Source organism: Ailuropoda melanoleuca, chromosome 12, assembly GCF_002007445.2.
Source record: "Ailuropoda melanoleuca isolate Jingjing chromosome 12, ASM200744v2, whole genome shotgun sequence".
Taxonomy (NCBI): domain Eukaryota; kingdom Metazoa; phylum Chordata; class Mammalia; order Carnivora; family Ursidae; genus Ailuropoda; species Ailuropoda melanoleuca.
Window position 1 is genome coordinate 66,607,056 of NC_048229.1, and position 17,974 is coordinate 66,625,029.

A 17,974-nucleotide genomic window follows, 5' to 3' on the forward strand; every position below is an offset into this window, starting at 1 on the left:
TTTAATTAATGCTCACCACTCACACCCATCAGCTCGCCAAGAAGAGCCGCCTCCTTCCTTCCTCTCTCCACGTGCTCCTGACCTCCTGCTCCTCTCCCTGTTGCCTTGGGGACAGGTCGAAGGACCCTCAGGGGCGGGAGGATGCCGGAAACAGCGTGGAGGGAGGGTGGTTTCCCCTTCTCTCCTGCCAGGGATACTTCAGGTGGGCAGCCCTCCACCTGTTGGAACATGGCACTCTGCATTTCCAGGCTCAGCAGCCAGGCCTGTGCCCTTGGGGCTCCTGGAGCAAAAATCCTGGCCTCCTTGGGTTCAGTTCTCCCTTGCAGGCCATTTGCACACTTTCTCTCGTCTGAGGCAGGACTTGGGACTGCTTTCAGTGCGTTTTAGTTTCCCCTCGGCTGTAGTGCTCTTTGAGCCGAATCTGGATGGATGAGCCTGCAGCAGTATCTGGTAGTTGAGTGTCGCTTTCTGGAGCAAATCCTGTGCTCCCCTGGATAGGGCCGATGTCCGTGCAGGGGAAGGGGTTGATGTGGGAGCTGCTGCTGGGATGAGGTGTTCGGTGGGCTTAGCTGAGAATCGGGCCCCAACATTTTATCTTCCGTGGGGAAGTGTTTCTTCTGTTTATAGCAGCTCCCAAAGGGGTGGGTTCGGCCTGAGTCTCCTTGTGTCTCAGCATCCCAGAGGCACAGCCTTGGCGGCTGATTCTCTGTAACTTTGTGTGTGTAGGATACGGGCATCTTGTGTGATGAGGGCAGAAATCATTCAGTGTGATCTTGAGTTCAAAATGGAATCCGTGACCGTTGAGAACACACCGCCACGGAGACGTGATGTGGCTGCCACAGGGTTAACTACATAGCGTCGTGAATGCTCAAGTTAGAGGGTTGTGAGGATTTTAAATTAAGAAACCCCAGGGGTCTAGTTGAGTGGTGGACAGCCCTGGAGAGAAGATCTGATTGACCAGATAAGTTGTACAGGATTCCTTGAAAATCTGTTCGTTCCAGGCCCAGCCAGCTTAACTTCTTGACATGTCACCCAAATAGAATTGTAAATGCCGTGGGAAAGAATCTTGAAGTAGGGGTGGGTTCTGTGAAGTCTGTGAGTGGGAAAAACAAGCCTGAATTATTACAGCGAGGCCAGAGTAGAGTTCTGTTTTAGGTTCTCAGCAGCAGAGGAGGCCAAGGGCCTTCAGTCGCTGTCATTTGGTAGCCACCGGCCACGTGTGACTGGTCCACGTGGAGCTGTGCTGTAAGGGGAACGCACACCAGGTATCCAGGGCTTAGTATGAAAACAAGGGGGAGATATCCTAATACATTTGAGATGGATTACATTTGAAAGAGGATTTTAGCCATATTGGATTACATTAAAAAAATTATAATTGCAGCTGTTCCTCCACCCTCCCCCCATTTTTTAAGTGTGGCTACTAAGACATTTTTTTCTTGCCTAAATTTTAAAAAAAATTTTATTTAAATTCAACTTAGTTAACATAGAGGCTACTAAGAAATTTTAAGATTATAGGGGCACCTGGGTGGCGCAGTCGTTAAGCGTCTGCCTTTGGCTCAAGGCGTGATCCCAGCATTCTGGGATCGAGCCCCACATCAGGCTCCTCCGCTGGGAGCCTGCTTCTTCCTCTCCCACTCCCCCTGCTTGTGTTGCCTCTCTCGCTGGCTGTCTCTCTCTGTCAAATAAATAAATAAAATCTTAAAAAAAAAAAAAGGAAATTTTAAGATTATATATGTGACTCCCATTTCAAAGATTTTATTTTTTAAGTAATCTCTATACCCAACATGGGGCTGGAACTCAACCTTGAGATGAAGAGTTGCCCGCTCCACTGACCCTGTGGCTCCCGTTTTAGATGAAGGATGGCTGAACAAGGGAGACCCCAAGATGTGCTCATTGTCGTTCTTGGTCGGGAGTCCCGTTGATGAATGCTGTGGGAGGCCATCTGTGTTTGCATTTCACATTCACTCACCCTGGACAGAAATTTGTCAGTCTGTGTCCCTCCGGCCATGTTCTGACTGTAAAGTGATGGGACAGATGCCACGGCTTGGAGAACGAGTTGCCCCACATTCTTGGGGAGGCACGAGTGCCATTAGATGCACAGGGACTGGGTGGGGGGGCTCACCATGGCAAGCCCTGGGGGCGGGGGGAGGAAGCATTATTGCTCAAGTGCTGGTAGCCCTCCCGGGTAAAGAACTCTTACCCAATGGAGGGACCTTTAGGGGATGAGTACTCTTGCTCAGATGGACCTCTGGATCCTCTCAGTCCAGTTGTTCCAGGCCCACGGGCAAGACAACCATTTACTTCTTCAGTGGTGTTAAGACCTTATCCCACCATCATCGATGGGCGCCGTAGAGGAGTTGCACATGGAACCTGTTTGTGAAGAACGTATGCCTTTATATAGAGCAAAGCGAGGTTTATGTTGGTGATTTTCTTTCCTAGGTTGGTTTGGGAGCGTCCCTTTTTGAGCAGGGCCCTACTGTTCTCTTTCAAGAGCACCGGATCTTGCCCTCATGCACAGAGAGAGGTGGGGAGGCTTTCTTGGCTGCAAGGAATGGTTTTTACCAAAGGGTCAAGGGTTCACCGTACGAGTTGTCAGTAGTAATAACTAGAGGGCTAGCAAAACGAGATTGACTCTAAGTTGCTTTTCAGTGTGTTTTTCTTGTGATCCTGCATCCAGAGTACTGGTTAAACCAGTCTGTATCTGGCCGATTATTATCAATAAAGTAAACTTAACTCCGTGGCCAGAAACCGTCTCTAGCAGCCAACAGCTTGGGTTTACCAGGTGAAACTGCCATAGTGACTGTGCCTTGCTTTGCACGGAGTGCAGTGCCTCTTCATGTGAGAAGTTGGGACCGTTTCTCCATGGGGGGAGTAGGGGTGGGGAGAGGACGCGAGTCCCGCACCCCTCATGTATACTCACAGCCAGTTATGAATGTTGTTACGAGCTTGGTCTCTTTCCACAGAGAGTTGATGGATCGTTGTTAGCGTATTGGTACTTGAGAATGAATGGGTAACTGCATGGGTTGCAGTAGATTCTGACCCTTTGTTGGGAACCTTCTAGGTGGCGGTCAGTGGCCTGTACACACGGGGTTACCAAAGGTAAAAAGCCACAGCCCCTGCATATAAGGAAGCCACATCTAGTTGGACTAGTAATTACCCACACAAATAATTACCTACATTTAGGGGCTTAGGAAAAGCAGAAGAACCTATGAATAAATAGTCACGGTTAAGTGGAAGACAAGGATAGCACAGTGCCTCTTGAACAGAAACTTGAAAAATTCTGAAGCTTAAGGGCTTTGGTGGCTGGAATAATACAAACGTTTATTTGCATTTTCAGTTTGCACTGTTCTCATATGTGCTCCCTTGACCCTCTTCACAATCTCAGAGGTCGTTTGCCCAGACCAGGACCTTCCCTGGGGTCATGGTGAGTTGCCAAGGCCCTGTGAACTTAGGCGATCCACCCAAGGTCATGTGGATAGGGAGGGGCAGGACTCAACATGGGGTTTGGGGTCTGATTCTTGTGTTCTTGTGGCACACTGTGCCAGGTCCCTCGCCTACAATTTCTGCAGAAGCTTGGAGAACTCTGAGAATGACTGATAGATAGCCTTTGTATGTTTCATCTTCAAGGAATTTGGGGGCTGGCTTTGGGGAGAGGAATATGGCAGCTGTAGTTGTGAATGTGATTGGAGGGACAAAAAAGGTGTCTATCAGAGAGGTCCGTGCCAGCGGCTTAATTTCCTTTATTTCAGGACTGGAAGTTATTTAAATTACTTTATAGACTTCCTGTTTCCTTGCAAGAGCTCATTAAGTCCAGGCTGAACTGCAGCATTGCCATAATGGAGCCACTAGACATGCAGTTCCCATTTCAGCCTCTAGGACACCCAGGTTGGAGAGTCTGTGCTGAGTGAGGAGGGGAGTTTGGTAAGCTCAGTTATGGTGACCCTTTTCACAGACGTGTAGTTATGACTGGCATCGATGGTCTTCCCCAAGGATAAAGAATTTCCCAGTGCTCTGGACTCTGGAGACAATTTTCTGGACTTGTGCATTTCACCAGTATGTCATGGGGATGAGGTAGGCACGTCTCCTCCAGCCATAGGACCAGGCACCCTGCTTACATTTGGGGCGATAGGAGCTCAGCCTTGGTCGAGATGCGGCGCTGGGAGCTGATGTGTGTGCTCTGAAGGCTGAGGATTTCCCCAGTGATTAGGAACGTGTTGTTAGTATAAGCATGGATTACCTTAACCCTGTCTTTTACTGGATGGGAAGGCTTTCAGACAGGGATTTCAGATTCACACTGCAGCTTTTGAATTGTACCCAGAGGCACCTCTTGAAGAGATAAGTATTTGACTAGATGGTTTATCTTTGAACTTGCCGACAAAATAATTTTAGGTGACCAGGAAGTACCCTGGATGCGCCCTGAGCGCATCCATAATTGATCTGTCAGGGGGAAACCTGTCCCTGCGCTCAGGCCGCAATTTGTGGCACAGTACTAATCAGAAGCCGTTGCTCGTTCCCTGTGGATGTGTGGGCCCGCTGTGATGCCGGGAAGCCTTGCTGCTGACCTGCCGTCCACTTGGGGAAGGTCGAAATCAGATGGGCTGCCACCTCCGGGCCTTCCTTGCCTCAGTGACTTCTAGTCGTTGGATTGAAGTTCTCGGATACACCCTATGTCCCTTTGGTGCTCAGTAGGTCCAGAAAGTCTCGCGGGGATCCCCCACACCAGGAAGTTGGGAGGGCCGCATCCCTTCCTGACAGGCAGACGAGAATCTTTCCAAAGATGGAGCTAATGTGGCGCTTACATGTGGAAGAGTCAGACCTGCGTGTCTAAGTGAATGCCGAGTCTTAAATATTCATTTACAACATTCAAGTCTGTAATTTCTTCATAAAGAATTCTCAAATGATAAAGATGACCTGGTAGGCGTCAATTCACTTGTATTTTCTTTTTTTTTTTTTTAAAGATTTTATTTATTTATTCGACAGAGATAGAGACAGCCAGTGAGAAAGGGAACACAAGCAGGGGGAGTGGGAGAGGAAGAAGCAGGCTCATAGCGGAGGAGCCTGATGTGGGGCTCGATCCCATAACGCCGGGATCACGCCCTGAGCCGAAGGCAGACGCTTAACCGCTGTGCCACCCAGGCGCCCCCACTTGTATTTTCTAAAAGCTTTTGATAAGGTCCCTCATAAAAGATTGAGAGAACAAAACCCCAGTGTGGTATAAAGTCCTTGTTGTGGATTAAAAAATGAGAAAGTGACGGGGAACAGAAAGATCCTAGTGGAGAGCTGCTGCTCGTGGTGGGGATGGGTTAATAGAGGGGTGTCTGAGGACTCTGTCGTTGGGGCTATAGTGATTAAGTGTATTAATTGTTTGGAGAAGGGAATGGAGGGTCTGTTAGTGCCGTCGGCTGCTGTTACCCTGGTTCTTGTCGCTGGTGTCAGCGCTGAAAGTCCTTCGCGCCTTGAAGGCAACAGGGGGCTCGGGCGGTGCAGGGGCAGAGGAGATGAAGGTTGAGGGTCTCGAGTGTAATTCAGACTGGCAGAGAATCTAGTCCACGTGGGAAAGCTACCTCGGCCTCTGAGGAAAGAGGCTCAGAGGTTATCATGGGCAGTTCAGCGAAGCAGCTTTTTTATTACAAAGCAGATGGGGATGGGGTGGGGCCGAAAACCGAAGGGTTTCCCTTAGGGAGAAGGGAACGTGCTCTTGTGCTGTTAGATTCTTACTGTCCTGCTGTATAGGAAGGGGGGACAGTTCTTGAGTCTTTCTGTCCATGTTCTCTCTTGTGCAGTCGTATTTCTTTTCAGAGTCATGACGAGGGCAGTACCTGTAATGTACTGGAAATGCCCGCCTCTTTAGTTCCCTGTGGGGACTGAGCTTGCTCCTCTGAAACACATGACCTGTGTGTTCCCAGCAGGGGACCCTACAGATCCCTTAGGGTAGACCACACGGCCCCCGCCTTGGATTTTCTCAGTACAAGGTAGGGCGACCACGCTCTTGCGGGAGGCAGATGATTGTGAGTTGTGCGGGTGAGGGGGGTGTCCTGGGCAGGGGGCGCAGGCCAGGCAGCCGTGGAGTTGTCATCGGGCGTCCTACCTGTTTGCACTTCTCTTTTGCTGCCTCTTTAAGGCCACTGGCGTGTTTCTTCTGTGGCCACTGTGAAAGTTCCTTGGGCATGACCACAGGCCTTGAGAGCTTGTACTTTCTTGAATGGGCTCTTCCAGGCAAGCGATGGATTTCTTAGTTACCCTTCTTTACTTACTGATTTCCTTTTGTAGCTGTCTCCTTACCCAGGTCCCACTTTAATTAAAACCTGGAAAGTGCTGGCCTCCCTCAGAAATGTTGCTGAGTCCCTTCTTTTGGCTGTTAGCAGATGCCTCTGTGTGGGTTGGGGTCCCCAGCAGGGCCCCCCCCCCCCAGGGACTTTTTGCACTCTTGGTCCCACATAGTTAGAAGCTGCAGTTACTACTTGGTTGCTAATTACCCAGCCTAACATTAGATCAGTTTACAGAGGGAGCTGGGAGCCTGTCAGCAAAGGTCAGCCTGAGGTCCTCCCACTAACCAGCCCTCTTGTGATCTCTGTACAAGGAAGAAGGCATTAGTGGGGAAGGCTGGGGGGCCGGCTCCCGGCTGCATCGTCCTTGCTGGGGGGATGGGAGAGGGAGAAGTGAGCCACTGATGACTACAAAGGGGTCAGAGAGGCCCGTAACCCTTCTCACAGCCTTTCTCAGAAAGCCTGGAGGGGGTTGAAGCTCTTCCTTTCATAGATGGATACATGGAGGAAGCCAGGATGTGCCGGCTCGTGACTTTTCCTGGTTCACTGTTTTAGAAGGGCCATTCAGCCTCTCGGGGGCAGCAGGGCCTACGAGAGAGCTCCCTGAACCTGTCCCATTTTCTTACCACCTGTACTATGTTGTTGGCTTAACTTTTTTTTTTTTTGAGATTTTATTTGTTTATTTGACAGAGAGACAGCCAGCAAGAGAGGGAACACAAGGAGGGGGAGTGGGAGAGGAAGAAGCAGGCTTCCAGCTGAGCAGGGAAGCCCGATGCAGGGCTCAATCCCAGGACCCTGGGATCACGCCCTGAGCCGAAGGCAGACGCTTAACTACTGAGCCACTCAGGCGCCCCTAATTCCCCCCCCCCATCGGCTCTCCTATTAAAACCCTGAATACCTGCTCTAGCATCATCCCAAGCAGTGATACCGACAAATCATAGCTTTGGGCTGGTTGTATTGGTTCTGGTATTAAATAGATAATGATTTGAATTTTAACTGTTCATCCACATATGCCTGCCGTCACCCAGCTTCTGGCTAGGGGAAAACAGCGGTGGGAAAGAGACTAGCCTGGAATTGTGAGTGCTTTCTCAAGCTTGGCGTTGCTTTCTCGTGATCTGTGGGGCTGTGGGTGAGTCTCCCTGCTTCTCTGAGCCTTAACAGTGAGGCAGACCCAACATCTAGCATGCCAAGTACTTCACTGTCATACCAACCCTTAAAACCACATGGGGCAAATATGATCTTGACACCCATTACATGTCTGAGGAACCCAAAGTTGGTTAAGAACTTAACAGCTTTCAAACAGCCTCTGTGCTGAGATGCCCACAGAAGGCACATGGCTTGTGGCCTGTTCTGTGCTGTATTATGCCTTTTTTTTTCTTTTTTCTTTTTTTTATTACTGACCCACCCCAAAGTGGGTCTGTCCTGTAGCTGCCTGTTGGGTGCAGTGTTAGAAAAAAGCTGACTACAGTGGGAAGGACTGGAAAGGAAAGAAGGCTCAGCCTCTCGTGGGTGGATCTCTAAACTCTGTAAGCAGTGGTGGCACCGTCCCCGAGTTCTCGGTTCCAGTTGTCCTCTGGCCTGTCCCTGATTGGGACAGGCCTGGACTTCCCCGGAGTGCTCCCCCTTCCCATCAGGGCGAGATCATTATGCGGTCCATGGGGACCTCAGAGGCAGGGTGACAATGCGTTACGTTGATAACGTTCTTGTAGCCCGAGACACAGTTCCAGAGCCGTTTGGGAACTCCTTGTTCAGTCTTGTCACAGGTACAGCGCGTCTCCCCAGCACCGGAGGCTCTGGCACTGCCAGGACCCAGGAGGATGCTGTGCCATCCCGACCCTCCGAGATGGCCGAGGGACAGCACCGGGACATTTAGTGCTGTTCCCCATGCTCCCGTCCTTTGGTGTGTGTGCCCCTCGTTGGACAGAGTCTGAAGTGGATGGGCCCCAACCTAACACTTTCTGATTAGGGTAACAAATGTTCAGAAAGGAAAAGGACCCTGTGTTACTTTATAAGTTAGGAAGGTTTGGCTGGAGGGATCTAGCGAATGGGCCATGGGATGTTGTCAGGGGAAGGTTTGGAGCCAGAACCTGGGCCTCTGATTTCTCTTCTTTTCCTGGGCCAAGGAGCCCCAGGCCTGTGCTTGAAAGATGCTTTATGAAACTATTTTACTGAACTTCCCCACCCCCCCTCCGGGTGCTGACGGACACCGCTCCTCCCATATAACTTCACGTTCTTGTAATTAACATATAATTTGATACCTAGAAATTCGTGCTGGGTGGAGTTGGAAAGGATTACTCAGCTTTAAGCAATTTAGACTCTTGGGTTATAGAACTCTGTGTGCTGTGTCCTAGCTCTCCTGTTACTGCTAACTTGTTTTGCCAATATCCTTCCTACTTGTTTCTTCCTTCTGTCCCGTGCAGATGAGTGAAATGATGATACGGTATGTTTTTGCATTTAAACAACTGAAGGGTTGTTGACTCCTACACGTGGACTGCCTGCTTCTCCAGTATGTGTGTCCTCAGCTCTCTTCTCCCACTGGCTGGTGGAATTGGATGGTGCCATAGTTTACTTCACTTGCTGCTGCTTTGTCAAGGCGGTGCCATCAGTATTAAAAAATGCAGTAAGTAATTATCAGGGACGAATAAAGAGGAAAAATTAGGATGTTTTGCAATTTAAATTTATTTAGAGCATATGCTGATGGTTATAAGTTTTGTTGGAAAGATTATTTATTGTGTTGACACATGTATTAATGTTGGGGGGGGTCCTGGTTCTTAATGTATATGATACGTGCCCATTTAAAGATACAAAGACTAGGTGAACTCTGACCTGGCGGTGAGAGTCAGTATAGTTGAAAGCCCATCAGGATATTGTGAAACTAAATCTGAATGTCCCCGTGCTTTGAAAGAGGACATTTAGAGCAGTGCAGATGGAAAATTGTGATATAAACTCAGAGGCAAGAGTGAATCCCTTAAACTACAATGGTAAGTGGGTTCTGACTTGCAGGATAGGCTGACCCTCCCCTCTCCCAGGTCACGGCTTCCTGATCCAGTGGGTAGAGGAGGCTCTTGAGTCCTGGTCCCACCTGAGCGTGCTCTCATCACTCAGCTACAGGGAAGGTAGGAGCCAGGAGAGTAGCGCAGAGGCTGCGCCTTTGTTCCCTTCGGTGGACTGTGCTCGTGAGTCTTCAGGGCTTGAGAACTTGACTTCGGAAAGCTTCTAAATTTGTTCCTAGTGGGTTGATTTATTTTGTTGAGGTCAAATTAGAGCTAATGGCCCTAATGGTTTACAGTGCTCCTAAATGGTCCTTAGCACTTAGGCAGGCTTGGCTGGCCATTTTGGGCGGGTTTCCAAGTGTGGACCGTATCATTCTGAGGGTATATTTTTTTTGTTCAAGTTATTGTTGCGAGTACAACTATATGTGTAAGCAAGGTTAAAAGGTAACAGCAGAATTAGTCACACTTAATATTCAACTTTCTCTTGGTATCAAACGCAGGAATGTGTTTGTTCACACGGGCCGCGTGGGCATGGCGTCCAGCTGGGAGCTCAGTAGTTGGTGATTGTTCTCTGTGACTTTGCCTAGGAGTATATTGTTCATGAAATGCAGTAATGGGGAAGCCTCAGATTTCCTTCCACTGTTCTTGGTTGCCACGTCGCTCTTGTAAGATCAGGTAACCAGGTTAAACTAATCTTGGTGCATCCCTTCCAGCCATGCTGTGGTATCTTTGAGTTCATGGCAAGGTCTTTGGCAAGAGGATTTTACTCTGCATAAAACTGGCTCCATTCTCTTGATTTCTGTGTGATTGGGAGTAGGTGGAGCAGACAGGTGCCTACGGAGAAGGTGGAGGAGGTGCGAGTCTCTGCTGGCCCACAGAATTAAACCATGCATATGTATGCATAGGCAGGCTCTGTGGGCAGGGAGCCCCCAGGGCTGTGAGGTACAGCTGAAAGGGGAGAGAATCCGGAGGCTGGGGGTTTCGCTCCCTAAGCTGAGGTGCTGGAACAAGGTAGAGGCAGGAGCACTGGTTAAAGATTTCTCCGTGCATTGATTCGGGGGGGTTGGGGGGTGGGGAACAATGTCCTTCAGATCATCTTTGGCCCGTGAACTCTAAGAGTGGTGTCCCCTAAGTTGCAGATGTGGCTTTGAAGGCCAAGTCCAGTCAGATTCTGTTGTGGGTAAAATCCTGTTGGTCTCTATGGACTGAGCCAGAGCTATTATCAAAGGTTGAGTGATTGATGGGGGTTTTGCCTTCTAATTGCTAATGGAATGGCTACTGGGTTCTTCTCAAAACTTGGGTTCCTTTTTTCCCTCTTGCACACTCTGAAAACACACTTTCAGTATATTTGCAAGCTTTTCTACCTCACTTATTCTCGAGACGGAATGGGTTTTCCCTTGAGCACTTTGAAGAACATCATTCTACCTGGGAGATGCCTACTTCTGTTGAGAAAAAAACTTGCACGTTCGCCTAGTTCTTCTGGAAAATAGTACCATAACCCTCATGAACAGTGCTGTAAATCTCAAAACTTGGGTTTCAAGGCAGATGGCTGTTTGTGACCAAGGAGGAGTTAATTTCCACTGTTAATAAAACTTGGCTTTTGCATCTGGCATGACAGACCTTGAGACGTGGGCCCAGCGTAGCAGCCAAAGTCACTGTCGGGTCGTGTCTGTGGATGTGCCTTCTGAACTCGGTGTTTGACTGTGTTCAGTTAGTTCATGGCCACCAAGTTCTCCAGAGAAGTTTTAATTACAAACCAAGGTGATGTGGTTTCTTAAATGTGTTATAACAAATGGATGTTAGTCCAAGGAGCCCAGAGCAGCCCCCTGCATCAATAAAACCCCGTAATTATCACATGGCGGGCTCTGAGGAGGAAATCTCAACGCCCTGAGTGTCTAGTCGGCTGTGCTTCCGGCCTCCCTTTCCTGAAGTTGGGGGCAGGGCGAGGGTGCTGAAGGAGAGGCCTCTTCTCAGAGGCCCCCAAGAGTGATGACACAGCCAGGACAGGCTGGAATGCTGTCCCAGGGTGGAACGTGTTAATAGCCCCGGGGTGAGCTCTGCTTTTTTGGTGGTGGGCCAGGGGTAGGTGTTTGGGGGAGGGAGGTGGTTAAAATGGAAGACCTTGAAATGGCAAATCTTTATTAGTTTTGTAAACAGCTTTAGGAAGTGCTGGGAGCATCTTGCAGGGACCCTGCAATTATCATAATAAACAGTTTTATCATCTGCTTGGCAATCAATATTGTGGCTTATGCTGCTTTAGTATCTCAGTGGTATTGATTACCTTAACAACTGCGCTGCGGTCAGCTTCCATTAACCCTTGCTCTGCCAGCAGGGCCCATGCTTTCCACGGTTGGATGGGAGACTGTTCTGGTCCCAGCCCAGGCAAGTGCTGGAATTTGACAGCTGGCCAGAGAGTCAAATGGAGCTTTTTATCTCAAGGCACCCAACAGAAGGAAGGGTTTTAACCAGGGACTCCTGAGGCTAATGCAGCTTTTTAAAGGCATCTTTCCTTTCTTTCGTTCCTTTATTTTTATTTTTTGGAAGTGTAAAACACTTCCGGTGGTGGGTTTCAACCGTGACTCAGGACCTTGAATGTTAAGGGTGACGATTCTGATTCTTCCCTTCCCTGGGCCTTGTCCGTTGCTCCGCTCAGCTCCTCCTCCGCTCTCCCCAGCGCAGGATGGCCAAGTGCGGAAGCTCACTGGGAGCTGCAGCGCTTACGTCCTCATGGAACAGGCTTTCCCAGGACTCTTGAGCATTTGTTTTGTGAGCCACAGTTTATTCTTAGAGAGAAAAACACTTATTTGGGGACATCTTGTTCTAGGGTTCAGTGAGTGTCTGAGGTGCACTGGCCAGCTGGAGAATGACAGAGTGCTGCAGGTAGATTTGGGTGCCGCTTGAGATTACATCCCTCTCACTGACGGTCCCCTGTGTCTGGTCTGGTTAGTGTTGCCGCTCCCCTTTTCTCCTGATGAAACAAAGGCAATAGGGACACTTTACTCTAGGAAGCCCCTGGGATGGAGCCTCCGGATCAAGCCAGGAGTTAGGGACCAGGTAATAGTAAGTGGCAGTTGCCCAGAAACTTTGGGGACAAGATCTTGCCAGCAGTAGGGGTGGTGGTGTGTTTGTGTTGACTTTCTATGTTTGTTTCTTTGTTTTTTTAACTTATCTGTTTTATTTTAAATATGTGTATATGTGTCTGCATATGCATGTATATAAGTACGCATGGAGCTGGGGGTGCGCTTGCACGCCATAGAGTGTCACTTTGTCCTAATGTCAGTGAAGACCCTAGGGATCTTCATCACATAGGCAGCAACACAGGTGCTTTTGAACCTGGGTGACATTGACCCTTCATGAGAAGCCAGCTGGCACATCTAAGAGTCAGTTTGTAAAGTTGTTGAGTTTCATGGTGTCGCTGGGGAGGGGAGGAGGAGGAAAAGGTGGAGGTAGGAGCAGTGCTTGGACTAGGAGAAGAGTGAACTGGGTCAGCAGCTGCTGCCTTCCTGCCCTTCTTGCCAGGCTTCAGCCTGTGACTTCCTTGTCCTTTGTCCTTCATGGCTGCCCAAGAAAAGCCAGGCGTGGAAGTTCATCAGATGGGAAGGAGGCCTGTAGGTATGTGATGAAGGGGAGGATTGTGGGCTGAGCTTGGGTAAGTCCCAAGAGGTACAGGCGAGGGGGTCATAGGTGTATGGAATTCCCAGCCAAGGGATAAGAGTCCCTATAAGAAAGTGTCAGGAAGTCAGGCCACAGGGTCTGGGCAGCAAGAATATAGGCTTTATCTGGTGAGGCCCAAGGTGGGAATAGCAAGACTTGACCTTGGCATCAAGCCACAGGCTTGATGGGCGGGGCTGAGCTTGCAGATGGCATGAAGAATGAGATCTGTGCAGGTAAGGGAAGGGTCCCAAGGAGTAATGATGGGTAGGTCTTTTCTGTCCAGGGGGAAGCTGGTGGGAGTAGTTCTCTACACGTGGTTGGAGAGTCTGCACAGTTTCATGGCTTGAGCCTTCCCTTCTGACCTTCCCTTACCAGGTCACCCTCCCTGTGACTGGTGTGTCAGGGGACCCCTGTCCCCACTGTCTTGTATTCTGGACCCACCCACTTCTGTCCGCATTCTCCTTCTGCCCAGACTACATTGGTTCCACAAATTGTAAAGTCTTAAGCATAATGCTCTTCCCAAAAATGTCACTTAGATCAGTTAGGCTCAGAGGGTGGGTGGTAGTTATTAAGTTGACCAAAGTTCCATTGCTTTCCCTCATGATAGGGACGGTATCCGAGTAGCGCAGAAGCCCCACCGTGATGGCAGAGGGTGGTCTGGACTGCTCCTGACCATGCAGTATGCAACATTTGTCACGGTAGTGAGACCAGTTGCCCAATTTTTGGTTTCATGTCCATTTGTGCACTTTTAAGTCGTGAAGATGGGTCGTGAAGAAGTAATAGTGTGGCCAGCATCACTCTTAACCACATCCCACTGGGTCTTAACTTGAACTCTGTGTTGGTACTAGCTCTTCTAAATCTGACCTCATTCGTGAGGATCTCCTAGACATTGACAGCATCTTACTTTCTTCTTTTCCCAAATAGCTTTTTGAGCCGAGCAGTCAGACTGTCTCAGGCAGGAGAATGGTCTGCGTGGTCAAGAGCATTTTAGAGCGAGTTGCACTCTGCCTGCTGATGTCTTACATTTTGTTATGGCCAGAGATCCTTGCTTCAGCATTTGGCACTTTACTAGGTGCTTTTCCAAGCCCTATAACACTCTGAGCTATGTAAAATTTTGAGACTTAATGTCTTCCATCAAGATTCTTGGCTGTGTGGCACAACCCAGTGTTTGGTATTATTTATAACTCTGCTTTTTAGGTGTGAGCAGTGAAATATCTTTTTGGGGGGATTTTTGGTGTACTCAGTTTGTTTTTTTTTCTTATTTAGAAAATGAAATGTGATTTTGAAGAGTTTGCAAAGATGATTCTCTTTCAGGAAGTGATAACTTCACAGAGAAAAAACACTGGAGTAGAAACTGGAGACTGAATCCTGGTCTCTGATCTGCTACTGACCAGCTGGTGACCTGGGGAAACAATGACTTAAGAGTCGTTACTCTAATGTCTGACGAATCTCTTTAAACCCCTAAGATCTGAATTGTGATTCCCTTTCTGTTTACTTATCGAGACAAGATTGCCAGAGGTCGAATGAGAAATGAATGTAGGAGTGTTTGAAAATGTATACAAGACCGTATAAATGGATGGAGCATTGTTATTTGTTCCCGGGAAGGTTGGTGCTGGGTGTGATTGTTTTCTTGGTCAAATCCTAATGCCACTGTGGAAAAGTCCATGGCGAAGAGCATTTCCCAGAAGCCGCAGCACGGTGATGGGTGTGTATGCGCCCACGTGTGGCAAGAGGCCCACTTGTCATGGGGCCATCCTACTTGCAGCGGAGCCCAAGAGAACCAGCCCAGTGGGAAGCAGCTTAGTTCAGACTTTACAAAGCAATTAAGGTGACTTATAAAACATTCATACCGAGATGAGAAATGATGAACTCAAAAAACAATGGCTGGCAAATATTGCCTTATTTTGTAAACTCACTGAAAGTGTTTAAAATTATTTTTTAACCCATTAAATCAGTAAGTGGAGGCTTTTAACTATCAGTGGATGTGGTTTTCTTAACCAGAGTTTGGCTCTGATCTCTTATGTCATTCGAGGCTGTGAAATGGGGCCCATCTTGCTCAGTGGTGATAGTGATCGTTACCACACGTGAACGTGTTGGAGACTGAGGCCAGAGTGTGATGTAAGTTGTCTCTTCCGGTAGCGGCATGGTACTGCTTGGTACCTTCTAAGGGTTCAGAGTAGGGGTGGGCAGCAGATGGTGAGTTTTGAAAGCAAGATCTAGAGGTCAGCTCTTCTAAAGAAAGGAGAACCCGTATTTCTTTGGAAAAGGCTTAGCTGGCCATGAACTTGTCAACTCAAGACTGAGAAGCTTGGTTCTGGCCAGTGCTGTGCTCTCTTCAGAAGTTGCTCCTGAACTGGGTAAAGACCAAGCTTGCTTCTTTTAAAGAAAAAAAAATGCATTTATGTAAAAATGGAGTAATAGGATGAACCCATCATCTGGACTTAACAGTTCACTTTTTAAAAAAATATTTTTTAGGGGCGCCTCAGTGGCTCAGTCGTTAAGCGTCTGCCTTCGGCTCAAGGCGTGATCCCGGCGTTATGGGATCGAGCCCCACATCAGGTTCCTCTGCTGGGAGCCTGCTGCTTCTTCTCCCACTCCCCCTGCTTGTGTTCCCTCTCTCGCTGGCTGTCTCTCTCTGTCAAATAAATAAATAAAATCTTTAAAAAATATATTTTTTAAACATTTTATTAGAGCGAGTGAGAGAGTGAAAACACAAGGGAGTAGGAGGCAGAGGGAGAAGCAGACTCCCCGCTGAGCAGGGAGCCTGGCACGGGGCTCGATCTTGGGACTCTGCGATCATGACCTAAGCGGAAGGCAGACCCCTAACCGACTGAACCACCCAGGTGCCCCAGTAGTTCACTTTTTGTTAGATTTGTTTAATCATTTTGTTCATTGGCTTTGATTTTAAGTCCAATTAAAGATATCATGAGACTTTATCATTTTGTTAGGTGATAATACTGTGTTTGCATATAAAATTAACAAAATCTTAACGTTATTGAATATCGCAGCACTTTTCAAAATGATCCGGCTGTCCCCAGAATGTCTTTTTGCAGTTGGTTAGTTAAAATTGGTATCCATAGGAGGCCTGTGTAGTGTTGGTTTCTCAGGTTTCTTTACCTGGGACAGCAAACCCCCTCCCCTCGACCCTGCAAATCCAGCCTCCAAATGTGTCCCCGCTTCTCCCCCTGCAACCAGCCCATGGATTTTGAGGGATAATGGGGGAATAGCTACATGTGGTAGAAAGAGCACTGTTCATATGCTGTGAAGATATACTCAGGTCCTCTTCTAGCTCTGCCACTGACGAGCTCTCTGACCTTGGGCAAACCACCAACACCCTCTGGGGTCATTACTCTTGTCCATCAGAGGAGGCCGTAAGACTGAATGGTCTCCGGCTCCAGCATTCTCATTCTGATCGCTGCAGAGACACGGGGTGGAGGCACCTCTTACTACCAGTCCTTAACCCAGTTTCTGTAATTCAGAACTTATTGGTACTAAATACTGAGCAGTTGGCTTTTTCTTTTCCTCTTGGCCACTGTGAGTGGTATACCTAAAACAAGGTTATTATGGTCCCCTCCCCCTCCACCCCGGACTTAGAAAGCTTAGAGTCAAATTTATTGCTTAGTGTGTTGGTTATTCCCGTATACATACGTTCAAGCTTCATTTTTGGCTCAAATTTTCCTCCCCTCTTGTTTTTCTTCCTTTCCTCTTTTGCCCTGGCCTGAATTTAGGCTGTGATGTCGTATTGTACATTCTTGTAAGAGTATAAATAAAGGACTGCGTGCGGGTGTGCTTATGTGACTCTGACTTAGTTTGTGAGCTTGCAGATTTTGGTTTGACCTATTGTCATCGGTTTTTTGCATTGAAAAGTCTCCTATTTTACTGGCGAGGTGTTGTGTGGAGTGGTGTTGATTTTGTTGGTGGTGGCCTGGTTCTGCTCTGATTCACGTTTCACAGGGCAAAATAGCCGAAGGAAGTCTGTAAGCCTCTCAGCCAGCGATGTTTGTTTGTTCGTTTTTGTTTTTGTTTTTTGTAGAACTTGTCTTCCTGAATAGTTCCCTGTTTTGTTTTTTTTTTGGTTTTTTAGTGTTTTGGTTTTTGTTTTTTCTCTCCGTAGGTCTTTGGTGAGTGAAGCAGTGTTCGCTGGGCCAACAGTTGGGGGTGGGGGGATCTTAACTGCTAAAACAGTAGCCATTCTATGCATTCTGAAGTTCACTTTTGGTTCTAGCCTTGGACACAAGGCTGTTGTTGGGTTGTCTGGGATGATGGAGATGATGAACCAGAATCTGCCAACTGCCGTCTCTGGAAGAAAGTAGGCCAGACCATCAGATGTGCCGCATCTTCTGTTAAGACTCAAGTGTGAGTGAGCACGTTTTCTCATTGACTTTCGCTCAGCCTGCCTTTGCAATCAAGAGCCTTGGGAATCCTCAGGAAGGCCCGGGTCCCAGCTGGCTCTTTCCCTTACCTCCCTGGAACTCTGCCTCCTCGACTGTCCAAGAGAGAAGAGGGATGATGTTGGTCCTGGAGTGTTGGGGGGGGATCAGAGTTTGTGCATGCCGGGCACGGAGCATAGTGCCTGGCACACAGTAGGCACTCAAAAATGGTAGGTGCCTTCAGGAAAATTTCTATGAGTGGTTGGGGGATATATTTAACTATTGCTTAGTGGCCTTCTCTTTTCTTACTGGTTGACACTTGAAAAGGGATCCTTTAAGCATTGGTTTTGAGGGCCTCTGGAGCTGGACTTTGAATGCTCCTCTCCTGGGTTCCTGGAAAACTTCTCTGTAACGGACAGAGAAGAACTGAGATGCCTCGTTGGTTGAAGGAGTTCTGCTGTTGCTCTCCCAAGCCAGCCGCGTGGCATTTATCTTCTCGTTGCCATGTTGAAGAGAGCACTTCCGATCCTCTGCTCCGTGCGGACTTAGTCCAGAGGAAGGCGAGACCCCTGGGGGGTCCTGGGTGTGGCGAGGAAGTTGAGGCTCATGGCTTGCAAGTTTTCTTCTAATGGAATTTCCCATCACTTACTGCCCTGCTGATTTCTGATCAATGAAAATGAAATTGCATCAC

The 17,974-nt window shown here is 48.4% G+C and overlaps 1 protein-coding gene across 3 annotated transcripts in view; it reads left to right on the top strand.

Annotated features, from left to right (window-relative positions):
- ZFHX3 (zinc finger homeobox 3) overlaps nt 1–17,974 on the top strand; it is a 233,449-nt gene that overhangs the window by 42,389 nt on the left and 173,086 nt on the right. The window contains exon 1 of one of the 3 annotated variants that reach the window (XM_019804177.2): nt 7,668–8,886. The exons of the other annotated variants lie outside the window; for them this stretch is intronic. The gene's annotated coding sequence lies outside the window, so the exon portion shown is untranslated. Of the gene's footprint in view, nt 1–7,667; nt 8,887–17,974 lie in introns of those variants that run through there. 3 annotated transcript variants of the gene reach the window in all.